Source organism: Jaculus jaculus, chromosome 9 (genome assembly GCF_020740685.1).
Source record: "Jaculus jaculus isolate mJacJac1 chromosome 9, mJacJac1.mat.Y.cur, whole genome shotgun sequence".
In the NCBI taxonomy this organism is placed as follows: domain Eukaryota; kingdom Metazoa; phylum Chordata; class Mammalia; order Rodentia; family Dipodidae; genus Jaculus; species Jaculus jaculus.
In genome coordinates, this window is record NC_059110.1 from 46,307,352 (window position 1) to 46,318,522 (window position 11,171).

Here is an 11,171-nt window from a genome sequence, read left to right on the forward strand (position 1 = left end):
TAGGAAAAAGACCCACAGATTATTTATATTAATGTAGTTGACAGTTACTATAAGTTGTCATGGGAAATATATTAGGCATTAGTGAATATTAAAAACATAATAGAGATAAATATCTGAGATGTAAAGACAGATGAACATGGTCCAGAGTCATGGACAGCAAAGGTCAGGCGTGGACTCCCCACAGTGGAGTGCAGGCTGCCAGGAACAGAGAGACCGAAGCCTCTGCACAGTGCAGAACTCTGCAAAGAGAAGAACTGACGAGAAGCCCCTTCCTCACAGCCACATTGCACGTGGGAAGACTGCAGGTGACATTTGTAAAATGTCACAGGAGATACAACAGGGAGCTTAAATGGTTTATATCTTACACTGACATCACAGTGTCAGGACAGAATATAGCAACACACCTGTGAAGGCTGCACGGAAGCCACTTTGGAGAAAACAGTAAAAAAGAAAAAAAAAAGGTAAAGTGGAGATGTAAGAAATATGAAAAATACGGATTATCTTGGTAAAATTGTCATTTAACCAAAGACATGATGTACCCTTATGAAAACTGTCAATAAAACTGAAAAAAAGAATAAAACAGAATTATGACTAGCATACTTTCTCCAATACCGAGAACTAGTTTAAAAAAATCCATTAATTTTTTTTTGAACCTTTGTTTTGCCTTGTAGCTGGTGAAGCCTTTATACCATTTTGTGGGATATCTAGTGACCCTGTTGGTGGTTTGCTTTGTGTGTACAGTAACTTTTTAGTTCCATGAGGTCCCAGAGGTTGAGTATTGATCTAATTTCCTGTGTTTCTAGGATCTTATTCAGGAAGTCACCCTATGACTATATTATTTTTCTTCTGGTTGTTTTAGAGTTCAGGTCTAATTTATATTGAGGTCCTTAATACATTTATGGTTGACTTTGTTTGTTTGTTTTTTCAAGGTAGGGTCTCACTCTAGCTCAAGCTGGCCTGGAATTCTCTATGTAGTCTCAGGGTAGCCTGGAACTTGTGGCGATCCTCTTACCTCTGCCTCCTGAGTGCTGGTATTAAGGGCATGTGCCACCACACCCAGCTACAGTTGATTTTTATGCAGGGTGAAAGAAGTGAATCTAATTTTATTCTTACATGTGGTTATTTAATTTCTCTAGTATCATTTGTTGAAGTTGTTGTCTTTTGTCCAGTGTCTGTTTTTTGTCTCTTTGTCAAAGTTCAGGTAGCTAAAGTTGCTTGGATTTAGAGATAGTTCTTCTAGTCCCTTGATATGTATGTCTGTTTCTGTGCCAGTGCCATGCTGTTTTAGTTACTATAGCTTTATCTTGAAATGAGATACAGTGATACTTCAAGATATATTACTTTTATTGAGGATATTTTTGGCTATCTGAGGCCTTCTATTCTTCCATTTGGATTTTGAGACTATTTTTTCTATCCCAATGAAGAATATTGCTGGAATTTTGATCGGAATTGAATCTGCATAATGCTTTTGGTAGGATGCCCATTTTCACCATATTAATTCTTCAAATTAAAGAGCATGGGAGGTGTTTCCATCTTTTCATATCCTCCTTAATTTCTTCAGTTTCTTTTAAGGTAGGGTCACAATCTAGTCTAGGCTTACCTGGAATTCACTATGAAATCTCAAGATGATCTCAAACTCATGCAATTGACCTAACTCTGCCTCCCAAGTGCTGGGACTAAGGGCATACACCACGATGTCCGGCTTCTTTTTGAAAGATTTTAAGCTTATGTGTGTTCTTGGGAATTGAGCCTAGGTTGTTAGGCTTTGCAGGCAAGTACCTTAGCCACTAGGCAATCTCTTCAGCCTCTCTTCAGTGTTTTTATATTTTTCTTTGTGTAGGTATTTCACTTCCTTGGTTTAGTGATAATCAAAGGTATTTAATTTTTGTGTGTATGTATAGCCCATTTTAATTTTTTTTTTAATAAGGTAGGGTTTCTCTCTATCCCAGGCTGACCTGGAATTCATTTCAGGGTATCATCTCAGGGTGGCTTCTAACCCACAGTGATTCTCCTATCTCTGTCTCCCAAGTGCTGAAAGGTGTGCACCACTATGACCAGTTCCATTTTAATATTTTTTACATTTTATTTTTATTTATTTCAGAGAGAGAGAAAGGCATATAGAAAGAATGGGCATGTCAAGGTCTTAGGTCACTGAAAATGAATTACAGACATATGTGCCACCTTGTGTAGCTGGCTTATGTGGGTCCAGGGGAATCAAACCTGGATATTTTGGCTTTGCTGGCAAGCACCTTAGCCACTAAGCAATCTCTCTAGCCCTTTCTCCATTTTTTTAAAGTTAGGTTGTTTGATCTATTATTACTTAGTTTTTTTTGAGTTCTTTATATATCCTAGGTATTAAGTGTCTAACTGTTGTATAACTTGTAAAGATTATCTCTTACTGTACAGAGTGCCTCTTTACTTGATTAACAATGTCCTTTGATATATGAAAGCATTTTAATTTCATGAAATCTCATTTGTTGATTTTTGGACTTACTTTCTTATTTCCTGAATGACCAGAGTTCTCTTCAAAAATTCTTGCCTATATCTTTATGTTGAAGTATGTTCTCTACATATTAGCAGTTTTTGAGTCTCAGTTATGACATTAATGTATTTTATTCACTTGGAGTCCTTTCTTTGGCATGGAGAAGGAAAAGATTTAGTTACATTTAGATATATGTTTTTCTCAGCAGCTAAACATGCCCGTTTTTTTCCCCAGTCACTACTGTTAACACTTTGGCTTGTTCTTCTTTTTCCAAGGCCTTAAATTATTTATTAGTGACCTCCAATTTCTAATATAGACACTAAGTTTCCTTCTTAGGACTTTTTCATTGTGTCCCATAGATTTTGTTATATCATGTTTTCATTCTTATTTGATTCTAGAAATGGTTTTTTTTAATTTTTTAAAAATTTTTATTTATTTATTTGAGAGCAACTGACAGAGAGAGAAAGAGGCAGAGAGAGAGAAGGAGAGAGAATGGGCGTGCCAGGGCTTCCAGCCACTGCAAATGAACTCCAGACATGTGCGCCCCCTTGTGCATCTGGCTAACGTGGGTCCTGGGGAGTTGAGCCTCGAACCAGGGTCCTTAGGCTTCACAGGCAAGCACTTAACTGCTAAGCCATCTCTCCAGCCCAATTCTAGAAATGTTTTGATTTCCTTCTTAATTTTTTCCAATGACCCCATTCATTATTCAATAGTGTAATAATGTACTGTTTAATTTGCATGGGTTTGTATATATTCTATAGTATTTCTTGCTATTAAGTAGTAGTTTTGCACCATTGAGATCTGATAGAGTTAAAGAAACTGTTTCAATTTCCCTATACTTGTTAAGATTTGCATTGTGTCCTAATATATGATATATTTTAGAGAAAGTTATGTGTGCTGCTTGTGGTGGTTTGAGTCAGGTGTTCCTCAAAAATTCATGTGTTTTTGAATACTTGGTCTGAAACTGGTAGCAATTTGTGAGGTGGAGCCTTAACAGAGGTGGGTTGTTAGGGATGAACTTAAAGGTGTTATATGCAGCTCCATTTTGCTTGAGTTTAGCTCACTCTCCTGCTGCCATTTCCACCTTCATTTAAAGGACACATTACACATATAAAAGATACTTTCATTTTAAAAGACACATTATAGGATCTTGCATCCCCAACCACATTCTACTTTTTAAATTTATTTGAGAGAGAGAGAGAGAGAGAGAGGAGAAAGAGAGAATAGATGCACCAGGACCTTCAGCTGAACTCCAAACACATGTGCCCCCTTGTGTGCATCATCTGGCTTATATGGGACCTAGAGATTTGAACATAAATTCATGGGCTTCACAGCCAAATACCTTAACTGCTAAGCCATCTTTTTAGCCCCCAACCACATTCTAGAAAGCATGTCATGCCAGTTCTCCTTAGGTTCCAAAACCCAAACATTCTGTGGTGGTTTGATTCAGGTGTCCCCCACAAGCTTAGGTATTCTGGATGTTAGGTTCCCCAGCTGATGAAAATTAGAAATTAAAGCCTCCTGGAGGCAGTGTATTGTTGGGGGCAGACTTATAGGTTATAGTTTTCCCCTTGCCAGTGTTTGGCACATTCTCCTGTTGCTATTGTCCACCTTAAATTGTCCAGGGGGTGATGTTCACCCTCTGCTCATGCCACTGTTTACCCCTGCCATTGTGGAGCTTCCCCTTGAGCCGGAAAGACAAAATAAACATCTTTTTCCCACAAGCTTCTCTTGGCTAGGTGATTTTCTAACAGCAACATGAACCTGACTGCAACACATTCCTTATCTATTATAGCCAATTCTTACAAACTGACACATTCCCTCTTGGAGGGAGATGGGCACTCAGTAGGCTCCAGAAGTAGACAACTCACATGTCTTTGGATGTTCCTGAAAGCTATGAGTCACAAGATCTCTCCCCAAACTTACAGAAGTAGTAAGCAATTTCTGGGAACCAGTTGTTTCCAAGGTGTGTAGTGAGCTCAAGATTCAACTTCACTGAGTTGTTGCCTCTGCTGGGGAGAGATTTTCTGTTCAAATAGCTGTCTTTAAGTCTTTAATGCTCCTGTAATTCATGTAAACTTCTATAAGTAACCCCTCACCTGTACCCCACCCATAAAAAGAATAAATTAACAGAGTGGAATAAAAACATGCACCCTTCTATGATCTGTCTTAAAGAAACTGACTTCACCACTAAATATAGGCCTCAGGGTGAAAGGATGGAAAATGATATTCCAAGCAAATGGAAAAAAAAACCAAGCAGGAATTGCTATATTAACATCTGATAAAATAGACTTCAAACCAAAAGTAATCAAAAAGGACAAAGAAGGACACCTCTTACCAAGGGATCATAAATCTACATGCACCAAACACAGGTGCACTATAGTTTATAAAACAAAACCTGTTGACAACAAAACAGAAATAAACACCAATACCATCACAGTCAGAGACTTCAATACCCCACCATCATCAATAGATACATCAAGCAGGAAATCAACAGGGAAATAATGGAGCTGAGCAACACCACAGATCAACTATATCTGATGGACATCTATAGAACTTTCTATGCCAACTCTATAAAATACACATTCTTTCCAGAAGCCCACAGAACCTTCTCTAAAATAGACCATATGTTAGGCCATAAAACATGCCTTCATAAATTCAAGCAAGTTGATGTAACTTCCTGCATCATATCAGATCACAATGCTTTAAAGCTAGAAATCAACAACAGACTCATGAACTCCACCAGCAACTAGAGACTAAGCAACACACATTTTAAATATATATATTTTTTTCTTAGATAGGGACATAGTTAGTTTGTAAACACCTCATGTTGGTGCCATCATTTCCTTCATCCCTGCCACTCCTCACTGGGGAGGCAGGTCAACCCCATAGGGACTATGGGTCATGCATTGTGGGGGCAGCAGTCAATTATGGGGAGAGGAAATGTCTTTGTGCCTAATGTCCCAATTTGTGGCTCTAACAATCTTTCTGCCCCCTTTTCCACAAAATTCCCTAAGCCATGATGGGTGCATTTTAAGTCTACTTCAATGATGAGCTCTTAGGAGCCGCTGGATCTCTGGATTGATAGATGTTGGGTGTCCTTGATGTCTATTTCCTTCACCCTTGTGCTGAAATCAGGTTTACTGACAAAGCAGCACTCTTCCTCATTTCTTTAGTTCCTCTGTAGTTTCAGCTGGGGCCAGGATGAGGTATGCTAGCTCATTTATCGCCTCTGCTGCTGCTCCCATCTGGAAGAGAGAAGCAGAATCTCCAATGGAGAGTGAAGTCAGCACTGGTTAAATGGGATAACCATTATTAATTTAGAGAGAATTCAAAGGGTATAGACCCTCTTATATACCAAAATTCGTGGAAGCTTGATATTGGAAAGCAAAATCGATATCTGGATATGATTATGACTTGTTTCCCAGTTCTAGATATAGTTTCCTTACCACTGAACAGCTCTGTTAATCAATCCAAGAGCAATTGGCTTTCCACCATGCTGTGTGCCACTATTGCACTTTGTTTCCCAGTTCTAGATATGGTTTCCTTACCACTGAACAGATCTGTTAACCAATCCAAGAGCAGTTGGTTTCCCACCATGGCTGTGTACCACTATTGCACTTGTGTGAGCATCCATCAGGTTGTTTGCTTCTGAGTAGCTTAAACTTTGAGTTACTTAGACAGATGTTGGGCACTTTCCCCCAGGAGCTCATGTAGTGCCTTCCAGCACTAGATGTGCTAATTGTGTGGGGACTGGCTTCCTTCTGGATTCCAACCAGGTCTCTCCATGGTCCATGCCTATAGTGTAGGATGTCTTTAGCAGTAGGGTCTTACCATTAACCTCTGGTAGATAATCAAGTACTCTGACAGAAGTGTGTTTTGCTTGTTTGATCAACAGCTCATCTTGGATGTTAGCCACATCCTGGTCCTGGGAATTACAGGTGCTAAGGGAAAAGAAAACAAAGAAAAAGACATAAAAATAAAGATACAGGACAAATTTATGTTTAGGCTTTATCTTACACTATCCGGGGACCTTCAATTCAGGTGCTCCCCCTAAGGTCCTCTTGAGGGATCAACCTTTTAGTCTCACTTCCGGGATATGGGATTCTATGGTACCAGTTCAATTTGGGTTCAGTTTTGTGGCCCCTCCCTAGCCTTCCCCTTCTCCTAAGTCCTACCCTCCCTATTGGCAAAGATTTTCTCCCATTCATTTGGTAATCTAGTGGCTCTGCTTATGGTATATTTGTCACTGCAAAAGCTTTTTAGCTTCATGAAATCCCATTGGTTGAATGCTTGTTTAATTTCTTGGGCTACTGGGGTTTTGTTCAGGAAGTCTTTTATTAGTCCTATATCGTAAAGCATACCTCCTATTTTTAATTCCAGTAGTTGAAGAATTTCAGGTCTTATATTGAGGTCTTTAATTCATTAAGACTTGATTTTTGTGTATGGAGAAATGAGTAAGTATTATTTTAATTTTCTACAAATGGTCATCCAATTTGTCCAATACCACTTGTTAAAGTTGCTGTCTTTTATCCAGTCTACATTATTAGCACTTCTGTCAAAGAAAAGGTAGCTGTAGTTACTTGACTTAAAGTATAGGTCTTAAATTCTGTTCCATTGGTTTATTTTTCTGTTTTTATTCTAGTACCATGTTGTTTTGGGAACTATGGCTTTGTAATCTAGCTTTAGATCTCATATGGTGATACCTGTAGAGGGGTGTGTGTGTGTGTGTGTGTGTGTGTGTGTGTGTGTATGTTTCCTTCTGAGTATATGTTTGGATAACTAAGGTCTGCTGCCATTCTGTATGAATTTTGAGATTATGTTTTCAATCTCTGTGCAAATAATGGTGGTATTTTGATTGGTTTTCCATTAAATTTGATTATTGCTTTTGGTAGAATTGCCATTTTCATAAAATTAATTAATTCTATCTATCCAGGAATATGGGGGACATTTCCATCTTCCCAAGGCCACCTCAATTTCTTTCTTGAGCTTTTTTGTTTGTTTGTTTACATTATATCAGTCCTTCACATCCTTGGTTAGCATTATTCCAAGGTATTTAATGTTTTTGTTGATACTGAAAATGGGACACCCTCACTGATTTCTTTTTCTGTATATTTTTCCTTTGCATATAGGAAAGCTACTTATTTTTGTGCATTGATTTTTTTATCCTGCCACTGTATGGAAGATGTTAATCACCTTTAGAAGTTTTGTGATGGAGACTCCTGGGTCACTATATATAGGGTCATGTCATCTGCAATTACTATCAACTTGACTTCTTTCTTTCCAATTTGAACCCATTTTCTTTTCCTTTCTTTCTTTTCTTTTCTTTTTTGAGGTAGGGTCTCACTCTAGCTCAGCCTGACCTGGAATTCACTATGTAGTCTCAGGGTGGCCTCAAACTCATGGCAATCCTCCTACCTCTGCCTCCCAAGTGCTGGGATTAAAGGTGTGTGCCACCATACCCAGTCCCTCTTTTATTTCTTTTCCCTGTCTTATTCCTTGGGCTAGTAATCTAATACTATGTTGAAGAACACTGGTGGGAGGGAGCACCCCTATATTATTCCTGATCTCAGTTGCAAGTCCTTGAGTCTTTCCCTATTAAATATTAGTTGGGCATTAAGTGCTTTATATATAGCCTTTATTTTTTGAGATATAAGCCCTCCATGTGTATACTTTCTACTGTTTTGATATGAGGTATTTTTTTCAAAGGCCTTGTCTGCAACAATTGAGATAATCATGTGATTTTTATGTTTTAGTTTTTTTATGTGGTTCATTACGTTGACCAATTTCTGTATATTAAACTATCCTTGCACGCCTGGGATGAAACCATTTTGGTCAAGGTGGATAATACTTTTGATGTGTTGTTGAATTCCATTTGCAAGATTTTGTTCAGGATCTTTGCATCTAAGTTAATCAGGCATATAGGCCTGTAGTTTAATTTTCTTGTTGCATCTCTGTCTGGTTTTGATATTAGTTAGCTTCATAAAAGGAGTTGGGAGGGATTCCCTTGTCTCTGAGTATGTGAAGCAGTTTGAGAAAAATTGGTTTCAGGTCTTCAATGAAGGTTTGGCAGAATTCATCTGAGAAGCCATCTGATTATGGACTTTTCTTTTTGATCAGATTTTTTATTACTTTTCAATCTCCATGGATGTGATAGTTTTGTTTAAGAGATTTATCTGCTCTGGGTTTAGTTTGGTAGGTTGTATATATCTATGCATTTCTTCCAAATTATCCAATTTTGTGGAATAGAAGTTTTGGAAATATACCCTGATGAGTCTTCCAATTTTATTGATGTCTGTTATGATCTCTCCTTTGAAATTTTTGATTTTGTTAATTTGAGACTTCTATTTTCCTTGCTTAAACAAAATGGTCAGGAGTTCATCAATCTTGTTTATTTTTTCAAAGAACCAGCTTTTCATTTCATCATTTTTTATTTTCTTTTTAAGTTTCCAATACATTAAGTTCTGCTTTCTTCTTAATTATTTCTTTCTGTCCAGTTTTCATTGGGTTGGTTTTTTTTTTTTCCCCCATTGCCTTTAGGTGGATAGTTGAGGTATTAATTAAGAATCTCTCTGTATGGGCTGGAGAGATGGCTTAGTGTTTAAGTGCTTCCTGTGAAGCCTAAGGACCCTGGTTCAAGGCTTGGTTCCCCAGGTCCCACGTTAGCCAGATGCACAAGGGGGCCACGCGTCTGGAGTTCGTTTGCAGTGGTTGGAAGCCCTGGTGCACCCATTCTATCTCTCTCTCTCTATCTGTCTTTCTCCCTGTGTCGGTCACTCTCAAATAAATAAATAAAAATGAACAAAAAAAAATTAAAAAAAAAAAGAATCTCTCTGTCTTTGTAATGAAGACATTTAGTGCTATGAATTTTCCCCTTAGGACTGCCTTCATTGTGTCTCATAAGTTTTGGTAGGTTGTGTTTTTATTATCAATCAATTCTATGAATTTTACAATTTCTTTTTTGATTTCTTTCACAACCCATTCATTGATTAAAAGTGTGTAATTTAGTCTCTAGGAGCTGGTGGAGTTCCCTATGTGCCTTGTTTCATTACTTTCTAGCTTTAAACATTGTGATCTAACATGATGTAGGAAGTTACTTCAATTTTCCTGATGTTATGGAGGCATGCTTAATGGCCTAGTATGTGGTTAATTTTGGAGAATGTTCTGTAGGTTGCTGAGAAGAATGTGTACTCCACACAGAACAGTCAAACAATCTCAAGAGACAACAAGAAGAGCACAAAACCAAAAATAAATCAAGCTCAACATAGTACAAATCACAAGAGAGTGCCAAATCCCATAAAATACCTCATCATGGCAGGAAAACAATTTAAAAAAATCAATGAAATGAAGAGCTGGTTCTTTGAAAAAAATAAACAAGATTGATGAAATCCTGGACAAAGTGATGAAGAGTAAAAGAAAAAAAAAAGAGAAGTCTCACAAACAAAATCAGAAATGAAGAAGGAGAGGTTAAAATAAACATCAATAAAATTGGTGCACTCATCAGAGCATACCAAGATCTCTACTCTGTAAAACTGGATAATTTGGATGAAATGGATAAAATCCTATACACATACTACTTACCAAAACTAAATCCAAAAACAGATGAATATCCTAAACAAACCTTTCTCATCCATGAAGATTGAGAAGTTATTCAAAAACTTTACCCAAAAGACATGTACAGGACCAGTTAGCTTCCCAGCCAAATTCTATTAAACCTTCATTGAAGAATCAAAACCATTTTTTTTTTCAAAATGTTTCACATAATCAGAGAGCAGGGAATCCTTCTGAACTCTTTTTATGAAACCATAATCACCCTAATACCAAAACCAGACAGAGATGCATAAAGAAAAGCATAGACCTATATTCCTAATAAATTTAGGTGCAAAGATCCTAAGAAAAATCTTCACAAACCAAATTCAACAGCACATCAAAAGCACTATCCACCTTGATCAAGTATACTTTATCCCAGGGATACAGGGATGGTTCAACATATGGAAATCAGTCAATATAATACACCACATAAATAAAGTTAATCATAAGAACCACATGTTCATTTCAATTGATACAGAAAAGGCCTTTGACAAAATACAACACCATCTCATGGTTAAGATGCTAGAAATAATAAACATGGGTGGTTTATATCTCAACACAATCAGACTATATATAAAGCACCCAAAGCCAAACTAATACTTAGCAGGGAAAGAGTCAAGGAGTTCCCATTGAGATCAAGAACAAGACAGAGGTACCCACTCTCACCACTGCTCTTCAACATAGTACTAGAAGTACTAGCCCAAAAGAAATACAAGGGATTTAAATTGGAAAGGAAGAAGTCATGTTTGTCCTATTTGCAGGTGACATGATCCTGTATATAAGTGACCTGAAAGTCTCCATCTCAAAACTTATAGAAGAGATTAATTCCTTCAGTAATATGGTGGGATACAAAATCAATACACAAAAGTCAGTTGCCTTTCTATATGAAAGAACAAATATACAGAGAAAGAAATCAGTGAGGCTTTCACATTTTCAATACAAAAAAGATTAAATACCTTGGAATAACACTAACCAAGGATGTGAAAGACCTATATAATAAAAACATAAAACATTCAAGAAAGAAATCAAGGAGGTATTGAGAAGGTGTAAAAAACCTCCCATGCTCTTGGATAGGTAGAGTTAATATTGTGAAAAAGGC